The following is a 15,523-nucleotide window of genomic DNA, read 5'->3' as shown; positions in this document are numbered from 1 at the left end:
TCTCCTGGCACTAGTTTTTTTCCACCAACCAGAACTTGCATCTATGAAAAAGCTAATAGTAACTGAAGTGGCATTCAACACCAAAAATCAATCAATAATAAAATGCAAAAAAAATACAAATAACATACAACCAGGTTTTTCTGACACTTATTAATTTTTTAGTTTAAACATATTTTATTGTTCAAAACAAATGGACTTATTAATGTCAATGCTAAAAAAAATCAAGGAGCTTTATTCAGGATAGCATAAGTGGAAAAACCTTCTTGTTAAAACAAAAAATTGTAATAGCAACAACATAATGCAGTTTCTTTGTATTTATTATCCATGTAGGTGTTTTAACATTTATCTTTTTTGATCTTATAGAACTTTTGCAACCATTTTCAATAGCTTTCTTTACTTCTAAACATGTTTGATTTTGTTTTATTTTACTCACTCTGGAAACAAATGATTTCACCACCGATTAAGCTATTGTCTCTTCACAGGTTTTTGTCTCCATATTATCTAGGTTTGTGCAGCCGGCCAACATCATGAAATATCTATAATGAATTGAAGCTGTTATTTGCATCAGCAATTGTTGTCCATGAAATAGGATAAACCTTACTTGTTGATATGATACAATCATTTTCAATAACACCTGGACAGGAGACATTATATATATGCTGGACCTCAATGCAGATGGAAACCTGACTGGACTGATAGTCTTGACTTACTGATTCTATCTTTCTTACACTTTTGAAAGGAAATATAGAGTTCTATTTGATGGTTAATTAAAAAAACAAAGTTGTATTGAAGCATACTAGTTATTTCTTGTGATGTTCCAATCAGCATTAAACAATGTTTATGCAGTAACATCATAACAACACTGAAGATAATTGAATTTGATGATTTTTGTCAATAATGCATAGATTGATCTTTATACTCATAAATGAATATTCTATAACAGGAAATTGAAAAACATTTACTTTACTAAGATGTGCTTTATGATATTTAGGTCTTGTAGAAATGTTTTTACTGAAAATCACAGATTTCAATTAACTAATTAAAGTCTCATATAAATAATTGATGGATCAACTGTGAATAAAATTTCAAATACAAGTTTTGCTACCGGTTTATTTTCTGCTTCTCATGATTAAATACGGAGTCTTTGAATTTGTCATGGCTTTTTGTAAATTTAAATCTGGCTTTGTAATGTTAAAAAAGAAAACAAAAAAAACCTCAAACAATAGTACCACTATAATATGTCTAATGATCTGCAAAATGAGAAGCGTGTTTCCTATTAAAGGAAATTGATAAAAAGGTATAGGTGTTATTCAGTTTACCTTTAATTAAAGATCAATGTGTCTATGGTCTTCATCATTGAATGTAATTAGTCTTTGATCAGTATACCATCACCTGTTTTTGTATTAATGTGAAGTTTTATGGCAATTTCCTATTTTTCCTATATTTTTCAGATGATTAAAGAGGATTTATACAGATAACTTCCTGCCATGGTAATTATTACTGGTATGTACTAGTTCTGTATTAGGATTGTTACCGAAAGTACAGGTAACTTTTCACCCAGAAATTGGTCTACTTTGAATTTAAAGTTAATTTAATTTTAACTTGAGGGGGCCTTGGTGGCTGAATGGTTTAAGAAGTTACTACTGTTATCACTAACCAGTCAACACTGAGATTGTGAGTGCGGACCCAGTTCGTGTGGGTGCACTCAACTACACCAATAAAAACTGGCTGCCATGCAAAAGCCCAAAAGCAGTGCTTAAAAGTGGTGTTATAACAAAGAAAATCAAATCAAAATTCAAATATATAGACCGTGTGTATTTTATATGGGGTTAGTAGGTATGGTTTATCTCTGTACATGGTTAGTTAAGTGGTGTTGTACTGTTTTACCACTGTCCCAGGTTAGGGGGAGAGTTGGGATCCTGCTAACATGTTTAACCCCGCCACATTATTTATGTTATGTGCCTGTCCCAAGTCAGGAGCCTGTAATTCAGTGGTTGTCGTTTGTTTATGTATTACATATTTGATTTTGGTTCATTTTGTTATACAAATAAGGCCATTAGTTTTCTCGTTTGAATTGTTTTACATTGTCACATCGAGGCCTTTTATAGCTGACTATGCGGTATGGGCTTTGCTAATTGTTGAAGGCCGTACGGTGACCTATAGTTGTTATTGTCTGTGTCATTTTGGTCTCTTGAGAACAGTTGTCTCATTGGCAATCATACCATATCTTCTTTTTTTATATTTACATCCCTTTGTCTTAAGAACACAGTGTTGAGAAAAAATCTGAAAGTTTACATCATATGAAGAAACTGATGATGAACGATTGAAGTAAATTCTTAAAACAAATTAAAAGCTAACAAGTTGTTATTGTTAGCATTTGTTTTTATACCGACTAATGGAATAGGTTCTTTTAATATTGGATATATGTAAGCCACTAGTGAAAGTCTAAATACCACATGTTAAAATAGTCGAAAAGATAAATTTGTTACACAGTGTGCTATTGACCTAATACGATATATATGGAATTTACTGACCCCATATATATAAGGTCACTAGCATACTGTATAACTAAAAGTATGTGACATTTATTTATATTTGCAGTTTAGTGGTCCTATGCTCTTGGTTATTTTATTTTGGTTTCCGTTTTTAGCTTGTTTAATGACAAAGCAATGTCATACCAGAGCATTTGAGTCTTAATGTGAAGGCTAATGGGTCAAAGTTTCAAATGCTAGGTTAAACAATTTTTTTATTTGTATTTTCAAAGGTTATGTAAATGGTAATGACCCAGTTGATAGGTGACATCTATTGATTTTTACAAATTACTAAATAAGAAAAGCCAAAAAAACTACTTTTTGTAAATAAAATTTTCTAAAAAAACGTTTTAAAGGCAATTACTTTCATGAAGACTTAGAGTTACTTTGATCATTTGAAATTCTATGGGCTACTCAAATTGTTGATAATTTCTACAATATGTACAGTTTTTTTTCTAATTCTAATGGCTTCTAAGATAAAAGCAAAATCATTGAAAACAAGCCAAAACTAGCATTTCAGCGCTATAAGTACTACCCATATGAAGCTTTGTTAATCAATTTTTTCAAATAAAGAGTTTAATATATCTAGCTGAATGTTCAGTGGCAAATATTACATGCATGAATATTCAGTATTGGTAACAGTCTAGGAAGACATGTCACTCTACCCACTCTCAGACGCATTATTTTGACTCTGAGCTGGACAATACATTCTCTTACATCTAAATTAGAGTGATTAATAGAGATGCAGCAAATACCAAAAGTTTGTCTTCAATCCTGCCATGGATGTGTATGACATTGACAATACCTTGTTCAGTGTCTTTAAGAAGTCTTCAAAATTCTCCAAAATATATACCAATAATAAGGTGACCATCAACAAAGTATAAATATAAATATATGGACAAACATTGAAGAAAGTTTGAAGGCAGTGATTGAAAATGGGGAATGTGATAAAGAGACAACAACCTGACCAAAGAGCAGAAAACACTAACTTAAGGGCATACAATACAGTTTTGATCCCGTATTTACAAGTTGATGAAAATTTGCATATAGGCTATTTTTTACCTGATTAAATCAAATATTTAATAAAAAATATACCTTCATGTGCTACTTTTTGAGTTAAATGAGGTAAAAATTTTGTATATTTGCTCAAAATTCTGATTTGTGGCCGTATTTTCCCTTTTGAAGGAGAGACATAACTTTTTTGTTTTAAAAGATAAACACAAATTGTTTTTTGTTAAATAATTTGTAATTTCTATATTTTTTAAGTATTCGAAAAATTTATGCATTTTTTGTTCAGAAATAACTCATATTAATCAAATGGTCATGAATTGAGTAAAAAACGTAATTTTTTGCTGTATATTTTTCAAAATTAAAAAAATTGCATTATTTACAGTTTTATAAAATTTGGTCCACAATAATCTCCCTGCAAAATGTAACAAAATGTCGTTTTAAAAAATGGGGGTCCATGCACTCGTTTTCAAATTAAATCAGTCTGAATGATAAAAATTAGTCGAAAAATGCATCATTCTTTTCCCCGATTTGTCAGTTTGACGTCTCGAAAATATCATTTTACGTTAGCAACATCATTACCTCCCCTGTAACTGTATCGAATGCCCTTAAGGAGGAATAGATTACATAGAGGATAGGTAAAATACAGACAAAAAATACTATTGCTAATAAAAGATAATCATTTATCAGGTAAAAAACACAGGAAGATAAATAATTTCTAAGCCATACAAAAAAGAAGATGTGGTATGATTGCCAATGAGACAATTCTCCACTAGAGACCAAATGACACAGGAATTAACAACTATAGAGGACTGTACAGCCTTCAACAATAGCAAATCCAATACGGCATAAGCATAAGCACCTTCTATTCAATAATTTAATGCATGCCCTTGATTTACACAATGGTTTTGAGTTGATGATTTGATTATCCCACATGTAAGTCACCTTATGATTTCATTAATGTATCTGTTGACAAACTGTATATTTCTAATCAGACACACCAGAATGATGTGTGTCAAGTAATTCATATCGTAATACTTTTATTAGTTTGATACCATATGTAGGAAATTAGGATTATATGGACTATTATAGAATATTATTAATGTATTTTCTTCTGTAAGTGAAAGTGTGCAAATTTATAAAGTAGGATATTATTGACTTGGGTTAATATCATTTAACAAAAAAATATTTGATTTCTTTCATTTGAATTTTTAAGGTTTTCATGTAAAAATTGATATTTGAAAGTATTGTAAGTTGTTTTCAATGGGGTTGCATTATGCACAAATAAGTTTTCTGAAATGATTTTCAATAGAAGGAGAACAGATAGAAGAAGTATGAACCAGAGCAGTTCAGGTGAAATATATAATATTGACACAATTCAATTGCAAACAACTATTATTGATCAAATAATCTGAAAATCTAATTTCGTAATAGTTTATAAAGAAAAACAATAAAAAAAAATTGTGTTTGTTTGGATGTTAATTGGTTTGTCATAGGAACTGTAAGTATTATGGTTCATGATACTAGTTATTGTTTCATTTCACCTTACTCCTTCATATGTCAAGCACGGCAATAATCCCTACAGAATTAACTCATTTAATTGTGCTACTTTCCATGAAAATGATTGTTATGTGATGTGTTTCAGGATCTGATAGAAGAAATGGATTCCATTAAATAGCTGATACGGATAATTTGTTCCAATAATAAGACTTGTGGGAATTCTCTGGATAACTAAACTTTTTAATGGTAAGACATATAGTTATATTTTATTCTGTTGTTCATTTTAGGTAACAGTGTCAATTAACAAACCAAATGTGATTGTAGAATCATATTAATTTACTTATATATGTATGAGTGTGATAATATGTACAGATCAACATTTAAAAGAAATTATTTGTTCTCTCAGGGTAAAACCCTGTTTATAATTGTACGACATTGAACCTTTCTTTATTATTATTTGAATCCATCATAGAAAAAAATAGGATTTAGCTTTTTTGTAAATATTTTTTTAAGAAAGATCAATTTTTTTCAAAGAAGGGATGCTTTACAATGGCCAAATAAAAAGAACTGGTTGAACAAACAATAATAAAAATAGAACATGATAACATGTGTATTTCTTTTGAAAATCAGGATCTTTTTTTTCTACTCATGAATATTTGTTTAAAATTTCTCAGTTTCTCTCTTGTGAGTTTACCAGCTTGGTCTCCTCAGAGTTAAATTAAAAAGACAGTCTCTTTCAGACTGTACAATTCTCCTCGTGTCCATCCATTGCATGTAATTTTTGCTGTCTAACATGTACAGATTTTTTGTCCATATCTCAATATATCACTTTCAATTTGAGAAGAATACAAAACACTTAAAGAAAGATCAAATTAGAATAGATTGATGATTTAAGGGGTCTATGTTATGTAGTCTCTCATTTCATTTTCATTTTAGAGGGATAGAAAAATAAAACACTTGAAGAAAGATTAATTTAAAATAGGTTGATCATCTATAGTGTTATGTAGTCTCTGATTGTAGTTGAACTAGCCAATGTACCAATTTAGGTTTTTCTTCGTCAGTTTCAGACTTTCTTAATTTATAAAGCAAATATGTATTTATTAAAAAAAAAAGGTAAAATTCCTAGGTTCCTAATATATGGATGGTTCAGAAAGAGCAATTTGATAAAATTTGTTCTAACAGTTAAAATTATCCCAAGAAATATTCTGTTTCTTGAACTGTAGTTCAGGATTAGCTAATTCCTATGATAACCATGAAAGTTATTTTCTCATAATTGATGATGAAGAGTTCATTAACCTTTTCCTCCAAAATGATGCTTTTTGACGCCACCCCCTTTACTCCATAATGACGCCTGTGTAGTACATCAGTTGAAGCCCTTTGACTAAAAAATGTCCAATATGAAAAGGAAATTCTTGAGAATATCTGACTTGAATTTCATTGATGAAATATTTGTTTTTCGCAATGCTTTAAACCTGATGATTTTCTTTATAAATTGAAAAAATCCTATGCAAATCAAGTATGTAAAAAAAAAATCCATAGAGGAAAGGGTTAAGAATATCTGTCTAGTGGCCAAAAGAAGTCAAATGCTTGTTCTTTAGTACTATAATTATTAATTGTCCAATTATATTTTGTTGTGACCAGTAGATAGTAATTGTCCAGTCTGGACTGAATGTCAATTTAATCCACCACCAATGACTCTGGATGCTCTGATATTGATTCCTTGAAAACAGGAATAATAAAAAGTACAGCATATTATACCAAACACCACGACTTAATGGTTAACCTCATATATAAATGGACTAGTAATAATGGAACAAGGGCAAGACACAAATGAACACCCATGTTGTTAATGTCTACAAAATATACCTTCTACATTATTTCTACCTCAAGTAGAAATGTAAAAAATAAAATAATACAAAAATGAAAACTTAAATTGGATGAAATCAATTGAATTTTAAGGAGGTTCGCTCTGGTCAATGGTCTATGGTCAAGAATCTCAAGATCAAATTATCTTACATAAAAACTTTCACGATTTATATTCAGTTATGCTTCCAGTTTGCAGGGAACTGAATGAAATAACTATTATTTGTCCATGGAGATCATTTAATATCAAAGATCAAGTTCACTTGATAATATTGAAAAAGTTGGCAGCCACAAGATAGTTTTCTCTTGCATTTAGTCTGATCTTTGTATTCTAGTTTCTTATTTAGACAGATGATTACAATCAAGTATTAAGGATGTACTTAGGTATGTGTCAGATGTTCGAACTCCTTGGTGTTTTTCTCTACGATACAAGGTACCCGGTAATATATTGTGCCCCATTAGTTCATAACACCCAGTTCATAACACATATTTATTTTGCATATGAGACTTAATAGCTCATAAAAGCTCATTTAACAAAATTGAAACAGATTGTAGATTTTCTTTCTTTTGATATGAAGTTTTTGAAATCCTCCAAAAACAAAACACTTCATATTGTCTATATCATCTTTATCAGAAAGTTCCATTTAACTTATGCTAAACTTAATTTAAATTATGGTGGTAATTTAAAACTTTGGTACCTCTCTTATCATGATCGAGATATTTTATGAATTATAATGTAACAATTACCCCGGTATTTCAAAATTGAACAATATGCAAGGAATAAGAAAAAAAATATTCTTAAATTGAATATTATTTATAGTTTTCTAAACATGAATGCCTGAAAAATAGCCTAAAAATTTAACATTTCAAAATTTGAATAAGAAAAAGTACTGGTTTTATACATTCGATATTATATTATTCAGCTCACTGTAATTTAATTTTGATAACCTTATTGAACCAAACATTAATATAAAGTCCTAGAATAGAATAAAGATTATGAAAATCAAACAAAGCAACAGACTTTAAGTGTAATTGTCAATTGATCCAGGGAACATAATTTGATTAAAATATAGTCATTTGTATTTCCATGTTAAAGTTCTATTGAGAGTATATATTGTACATGACTTATAGACTGTATAAAGCCAGATTTCAGACACATTAGTTTCCCTACTAATGATGATTTAGCGCTGAAAGGTAGAAAATAATTAGATATTGGAGAATAGATTGAAATAAAAGTACATCAATGAATGTTCTGGATATTAGTATTTTTCAATGACAGTTTTCTCTGTAAATATTTACAACACACTTAGTAAATAAAATGCTTGAAACCTGATGATTTTTTTTTATTGAAAAAACCCCTATGCGAATCAAGTATGTAAAAAAAAATCCATGGAGGAAAGGGTTAAAGACAAATACAAATTTTGGATTCTCTCAAAAGGTCAAGTTGTTTATACTGACACATTATCACCTTAAGCAGGCTAACCAATATTTCAACTAGCCGCATTTTTTGTTTTAATTTTGTGTAATGACAGCTTTAAAATCCTTCATACAAACCCTTCATAAAAACCCTTCAAAAAATGGCAGATCATTATACATATAGTTTAAATGAATATTTTTTTTTTAATGGATTGAGACATAGAATTATTACTGTAGCAATTTAAATCTAACTGGGCATTATCAATACAATTCTTCCTCATTGGAGCCTCTAGTTTTGTGTCCTTACAACTGGAATGATTAATTAGGCAAATTAATGAGCATTATCAATACAATTCTTGCTCACCAGAGTTTTGTGACCTTGCAAAGATTATGCATGTTATTTCTGCTCAAGATGAAAAAGACCAGTTTTGTTGTGTTGTTCGATGAGAAGTAGTTGTAAAAATAAGTGGTACATGTAGTACTATTAATGTTATTGGCCTACACTTTTGAATGATTGTCCACAGTCACAACTTGATTGTTTGTTATTTACCTAGAGAATAAATATTTGGTGTATTGGTAAATTAATGTAATAAGTTTATGTGACAGACATTTATAGTCTGGTTTTATCCATCTTCATTAGGAGCATGCTATATAAAAGGAAATAAAATTACATTAGTGTAATGACATGGTAATCACATGGTGATCACAGTTTACCCTGTTATATCTACAGTCCATGTAATGAAAAATTACAGGGAAACTATTGTTAACGTTGTCAGACAGGAGTGACATTAAGTGTTGCTATTACCTAAGTGCACTGTACTGTCTCCTATTTCATTATTGTGCAAACAAGTTCATGTATGCGATTGTCATGCAACTATTTCACTCCATGGAACGTTTAAAAGTCAGATCTTGGACTTAGAATTTGTTTTAAATGTAGTCCATTTTACACTCATGTAGCACTCACTAGTTGGAAAGATGGAGAGTTTACATGTTAAAGTTTAATATTGAAAGTATAATTGTAAAAGGAAATCAATAAGCAATATACACACTGTCAGGTTCATTGGTGAAATGGTATGTTTACATACTGTCAAGTTCATTGGTGAAATGGATTAGGAAAAGGTGAAATGGTATGTTTACACCCTGTCAGGTTCTTTAGTGAAATGGTATGTTTACACACTGTCAGGTTCTTTAGTGAAATTGTATGTTTACACACTGTCAGGTTCTTTAGGATGAAATGGTATGTTTACACTGTCATGTTCTTTAGAGTGAAATGGTATGTTTACACACTGTCAGGTTCTTTAGTGAAATGGTATGTTTACACACTGTCAGGTTCTTTAGAATGAAATGGTATGTTTACACGCTGTCATGTTCTTTAGATTGAAATGTTATGTTTACACACTGTCAGGTTCTTTAGTGAAATGGTATGTTTACACACTGTCAGGTTCTTTAGAGTGAAATGATACGTTTACACACTGTCAGGTTCTTTAGTGAAATGGTGTGTTTACACACTGTCAGGTTCTTTAGAGTGAAATGATATGTTTACACACTGTCATGTTCTTTAGAGTGAAATGGTATGTTTACACACTGTCATGTTCTTTAGAGTGAAATGGTATGTTTACACACTGTCAGCTTCTTTAGTGAATTGGTGTGTTTACACACTGTCAGGTTCTTAAGGATGAAATGGTATGTTTACACTGTCATGTTCTTTAGAGTGAAATGGTATGTTTACACACTGTCAGGTTTTTTTTTAGAGTGAAATGGTATGTTTACATAGTTTTAGGTTCTTTGCTGAAATGGTATGTTAACATACTGCCAGGTTCATTGGTGAAATGGTAAAATACATACTGGCGGGTTCATTGGTGAAATGGAATATTTGCATACTGTCAGGTTCATTGGTGAAATCGTATGTTTACACACTGTCAGGTTCTTATGTGAAATTGTATGTTTACACACTGTCAGCTTTAGTGGTGAAATGGTATGTTTACACTGTCAGGTTCTTTAGCGTATTGGTATGTTTACACACTGTCAGGTTCTTTAGTGAAATGGTATGTCTACACTAATGTTTTTAGTAAAATGATATGTTCACATACAGTCAGTTTTTGTGTGACATTGTATGTTTACGCTGTCATGTTCTTTGTGGAATGTTATGTTAACATACTGTCATGTTCTTTGGTGAAATGTTATGTTGACATACTGTCATGATCTTTGGTGAAATGGTATGTTTACACACTGTCTGGTTCTTTAGTGAAATGGTATGTTAACACACTGTCAGGTTCTTTAGAGTGAAATGATATGTTTACACACTGTCATTATTGACATTATTAGGTTCTTTTGTGAAAAGGTCGGTATACACACTGGCAGGTTCTTAAGTGAAATTTTAGGTATACTTAGGTACGAAGTAGTTGGTATAAACACTTTCATGTTATTTAGTGAAGTGGTATGTATACACACTGTCAGCTTCTTTAGGGCTATGTTAGGTATACCTACTGTCACTCTGTCAGGTTCTTAAGTGAAATGATTGGTGCAAAGTTTGGTCAAAGGAAACTGTTCTTGTGTCTGTCAAGAACATGATTTATGAATTTATACATTGTACTTGCAAAGTTAAGTGCAAATATCGTTTCTTTATCTATTTTCAAAGTATTTACTCTTTTAATTTGCTGCTTTGAACGATTTCGTAAAGATGTTTATTGTACATAGCAACAATGATAAACAACTTAGGAGTTCTCAGTGTTTTTATACCAACTTTCAACTCATTGATTTATCTACTATGTTGAATTATACTTCAGTGTTTATTGTTCCTTTGTACTATACTTTTTTTTATGTTTGAAAGAAATACATTGAAAGTTGCAGTAAAACTGTGTCCTTACTAATTTCACATAGGCATTAAATATGTTTTATTGTTACAATTTATTGGCATTATTGATGTTTTTATTTGAGGGGAAGTGTGTTATGTTAGGGATTATATAAAAACTGATGGATGAAATTGTTACCAATTGTAAATTTGGTAGTAAAGATAAAAATTGAAACTTCTGTACAAATTGAAGCACTTAAAGTTTTACAACAGAATTGAAAGAGACATATTTAAAAGCAAATAACTAAATGACTAAGCTGTATTTAAACCGAATTGTTCAAGCACATTTAAACTAAGCTTACACAGCATCTGTTGACGTTAAATACCGTATTTGAAATGTATATTAGTATTACATCATATTAAATCTCTAAATTTACATAACCATACTAAGATAAAAGAAAAATTTCCACACAACAAGCTGTTAGTTAGTAAAGATTTATAGTAATCAAAAACTTCCAGTTGTAGTTGGGTGTATGAACTTCAGCATCTGTCTCCATGAAGGTTTGTGAACTATATATAGATTTGAGGGATATAAGGTATACATGTATGAAAAAGTTTGATATGAAATAACTACAGTTTAAAACATACAATACTTTAAGGTGGTACCAAACACTTTGACTTAAATTAATTTGTCTGTTAATTTTCATAAAATTTTGACAAAATATTTTCTTTGACCCTTTGACAAAAATATGAAAATTTCAAAAAAATTGAACCACACCCTTCCTGGGAAAAATTTCATTGTATGTATAGTAGTTTGACACACACTGATTTTGGTCATTGAGAATCTTAATATTTCCTTAAAATTCAATAGAACATAGTTAAAACTTTCAGCTGATTTTTACATAGTTATCTCCCTGTAGTACTATGTTAAATCCTTCTTCAGGTGAAAGTTTTTCACTCTTCTTCATTTCATCTTTAATATCTGTAATGCAGATGTGCAGATGTTCATTAGTTAATATCCACAGAATCTCAATTTAAAACATTGAAATTAAGATATTTCTAACAAACATATGGACAATTAACTGATTTTAGATTGGTGTTTTCTCAGGGTGTTTGAGACCACTTTCACCACTATTGTGCTATGTCATGGGGATAAGTTTTTAGTGGTGGAGCCTGGAGGAAGCCTGTGTTCCCATGCTCAGAGAGAACCATCAAATCTTTGGAACCAAATTGAAAACTGACAATCCTAGTCAATTAAGATTTGAGTCAAATGCACCTTGCCAATGCCAGAAATAAAACTCACAACATCAGTGGTGACAGGCTAATGATACAATAGGTCAACTACTTAGACCGCTCGGCCACCGAGGTCCCCTGGACAATTGAAAAGACGTATAATGTAATGGATACATGTGAATTTGTACCAAGGTAGTAAGAAACTACTAATTTATTGTGTTATCTTCTTGATTAAAAATAAAGAGATGTGGTATTATAAGTTAAAATAAAAAAAAATTCAAAAGTTGAATTTTTTTTATTTAACGTGTTCCAATAATCATGTACTAATACTACTGTTGGATGAAAAAAAAAGAAGGTTTAAAATGATTTGAAACACTTAAATGAGAGAAACCTTCAAACTAAGCCACATAGTTGTGTGGAATTTTACTACTTGAAAAAAATTATTTTAAAAGTTTAAGGCTCCATACACACAAATAAATATTGAACTCTTGATCCATCAAAATTTGTTATATGATTCTTAATTATTATATCGCTTTCAATGAAGTACAGTGATTTCCCTGTGAAATAAATCCTGACGTCATACAACAACAGGTGTTGTCAAGACACTCTGGGAAGTCTCTTAAAAAAATTGATATAAATACAAAGAATAAGATTTTATACTTTATTTCCTTTAAAGTATAAAATCTTATTCTTTGTGTTCTCAATGATTTTGATGCAACTGGACAATGGTTAATGTGATAAAAAGCAAAGCTAATCAAAGAATTGAAATATAGAGCGTATAAAACACTTCCGTGACTTAATGTGTTGTCTGCTTACTCTTTGAATATTTTTCTAGTTTTGAATGCTTGGATAAGATATCTTATAAATAATATGAACTGTATTATTTCCAACATTATAATAATTAAATTCCTAAAATTAACAATATCTTATACCTGAATGATTTTTCATTTGTTTTAAATGGGGATTCACATTTATTTAAATGGGACATGAATTTTCTGGTATGAGTCCTTTGACCTGCCATAATCCTCTTTTAAAATATAATCTTTATTAAGTTGTTAGATGTCATTTATAATAAATCACAAGGTTTCTTTACAGTAGACTAAATTTTTCATATTGGGATTTATGAGTAAAAGTATGTCTTTGTGAGGACCATATTTAGGAAATAATTATTATTGTGAAGAAAGTAAGTTAACTCTATAACAATAGTATTTCAAGCAGTCACACATGAATAAGTTCCTTTGATTTGTTCTAAGTTAAGCAACTTTATGTAGAATGTGTAGGGGTTAAACATGTATGTAAGCGTTCAACTCTCCCCAAACCTTGAACACAGCTAGATGTCACAGTACAACATACATAGCAAACTACAAATCAGTAGTAAATACCAAGTACCAATTAAGAGTACTACCAGTTACTGAAAGGTAATATAAAAAATAAATTTCATCTGATAAATAACCATGTTCTACCATTCATATGCACATTAAATTCTATGTAGCATTTGATTTAAAAAAAAATTTAATGATCAGCTGTTTAGCATGTTAGCCTATGGAGCAATCAATTACAAGCTTAAGACTGCAACATTTAGTTAGGTTTAAGCTGAAGTCTCCCAATAGACTAAAGATGTGTACTGATAATGTCCTTGAGGCAAGATATTCAACCTTTTTGTATCATCCCAAGACTGTTCAGTAAATATTTACTGCACATAAAATGTTCGACTTGAGAATATGAAACTGTTGGAGAAGAATAGATTTAATTGTCAGTGAATAGTTTAATGTACATACTCTGGCTGCATTTAAGTTTAGTTTGATGTTTATCAATCTCTTTGTATGCCTTGTCATATTAGCGCTGTGATATCTTCACACTTGAACACCATCCAAAGGATGCAGTTTACCTGTCAATGTATTTAATTGTTTAATTAATTCTTGTATGATTAATTGATTGAGTTAAACAGTTTAGATGTAAGATTCCCCATTGTCAATCATTTAAAGGATTTTAATGTAGATAAGTCAGGCATGAAGACTTTTGAAAGAATAAGTCTCTCACTGGACTGATGTTATCAGTATTGAAAGTGAGATTTATAAACATCAGTTTGCATATAACACATCCATTAATTTTTTTGGTGAAAAAATTCTATGTACTTTTTCTTTAAAAAATTATGACATTTGAAATAATTTCTGGGTTTTATATAAGACATATTTTTGCAAACTTAAATCAATTGTTGCATTTAAATGTAAACTTGTGCATTACTTTTTCTTCTTTTGTTAAACCTTTCTTTAAATTGGAATTTATTTAAAGCTTAAACTTTTTAATTCTAAGTTTAAATATATGGTTTTTAATTTCTCAAAGGGTATAAGCTCTGACGTCAGTGTTGTAATATTACCGACACGATATCCATTGAAACGTAAATCAACCTTACTTTCAATTGTCCATCCAACCACCAAAGAGTTGAGTATGCAAACAAACAGGCCAAAAAGAACAAAATTATAGTGAAACTAACTTCTTGTTTAAAGTATGTAATGATTATTCTATAGTGTGAAAAACGTTATACTTAATAGATATGAAAGAAACTGAATTTAAATGTACATAGTGATATTGACCCACAAAAGGATTAGAACCTTACTGACAACCAACTATACCTTTTTGTAAGTATGTACAAGTATTGTCTTTTCAACTTTTCTTTTATTTTTAAAAGTAGTTAAAATAATATTGAGCTATATGTAATTTTAAAAATAGTCTTGATTTATGTTTGGTAGCAAATGTTGCTATATACACAGTAAAACATAATTAAAACATTGTTAATGGGTGGTATGTATAAAATAGTGCGATAATTAATAGTTAAACAATAATTCAGAAAAGTGACATTTTTTAAATTTAAAAAAAAAGAAAACTATTTATACTTTTTGTAAGCAAATGTAGATGGTGAATAAATTGAATATTATTTGTAATAAATTGTAAGACATGTTAATTGCTTGATATAAACCAAAGTTAAATAATTTATCATCTTAGTGATTTCAATGAATTTTTACAATGTATTTAATTTTAAAAAGTCTTGTCCTCTGTTTTTTAAAAATCATGCACTCTTTCTCACTATTTTGAAATCCAAAAATAGGAAAAGCATTGCTTTTGTGAGGGATAAGGTGTTACCACAAAGCAAGTGTAAACTTCATTTTTGTTTTGGATGTGG

At 29.9% G+C, this 15,523-nt stretch overlaps 1 protein-coding gene across 1 annotated transcript in view; it reads left to right on the top strand.

Annotated features, from left to right (window-relative positions):
* The window catches only part of LOC143071912 (sodium/calcium exchanger 2-like), a 129,394-nt gene that overhangs the window by 24,971 nt on the left and 88,900 nt on the right, over window positions 1–15,523 (top strand). The window contains exons 2-3 of the mRNA XM_076246591.1: window positions 1,452–1,503; window positions 5,185–5,285. The gene's annotated coding sequence lies outside the window, so the exon portion shown is untranslated. The remainder of the gene's footprint in view (window positions 1–1,451; window positions 1,504–5,184; window positions 5,286–15,523) is intronic.

This window comes from Mytilus galloprovincialis, chromosome 4 (assembly GCF_965363235.1).
Source record: "Mytilus galloprovincialis chromosome 4, xbMytGall1.hap1.1, whole genome shotgun sequence".
Taxonomy (NCBI): domain Eukaryota; kingdom Metazoa; phylum Mollusca; class Bivalvia; order Mytilida; family Mytilidae; genus Mytilus; species Mytilus galloprovincialis.
Note: the sequence above shows the minus strand (reverse complement) of the source record. Positions and strands in the feature narration are given on the sequence as shown.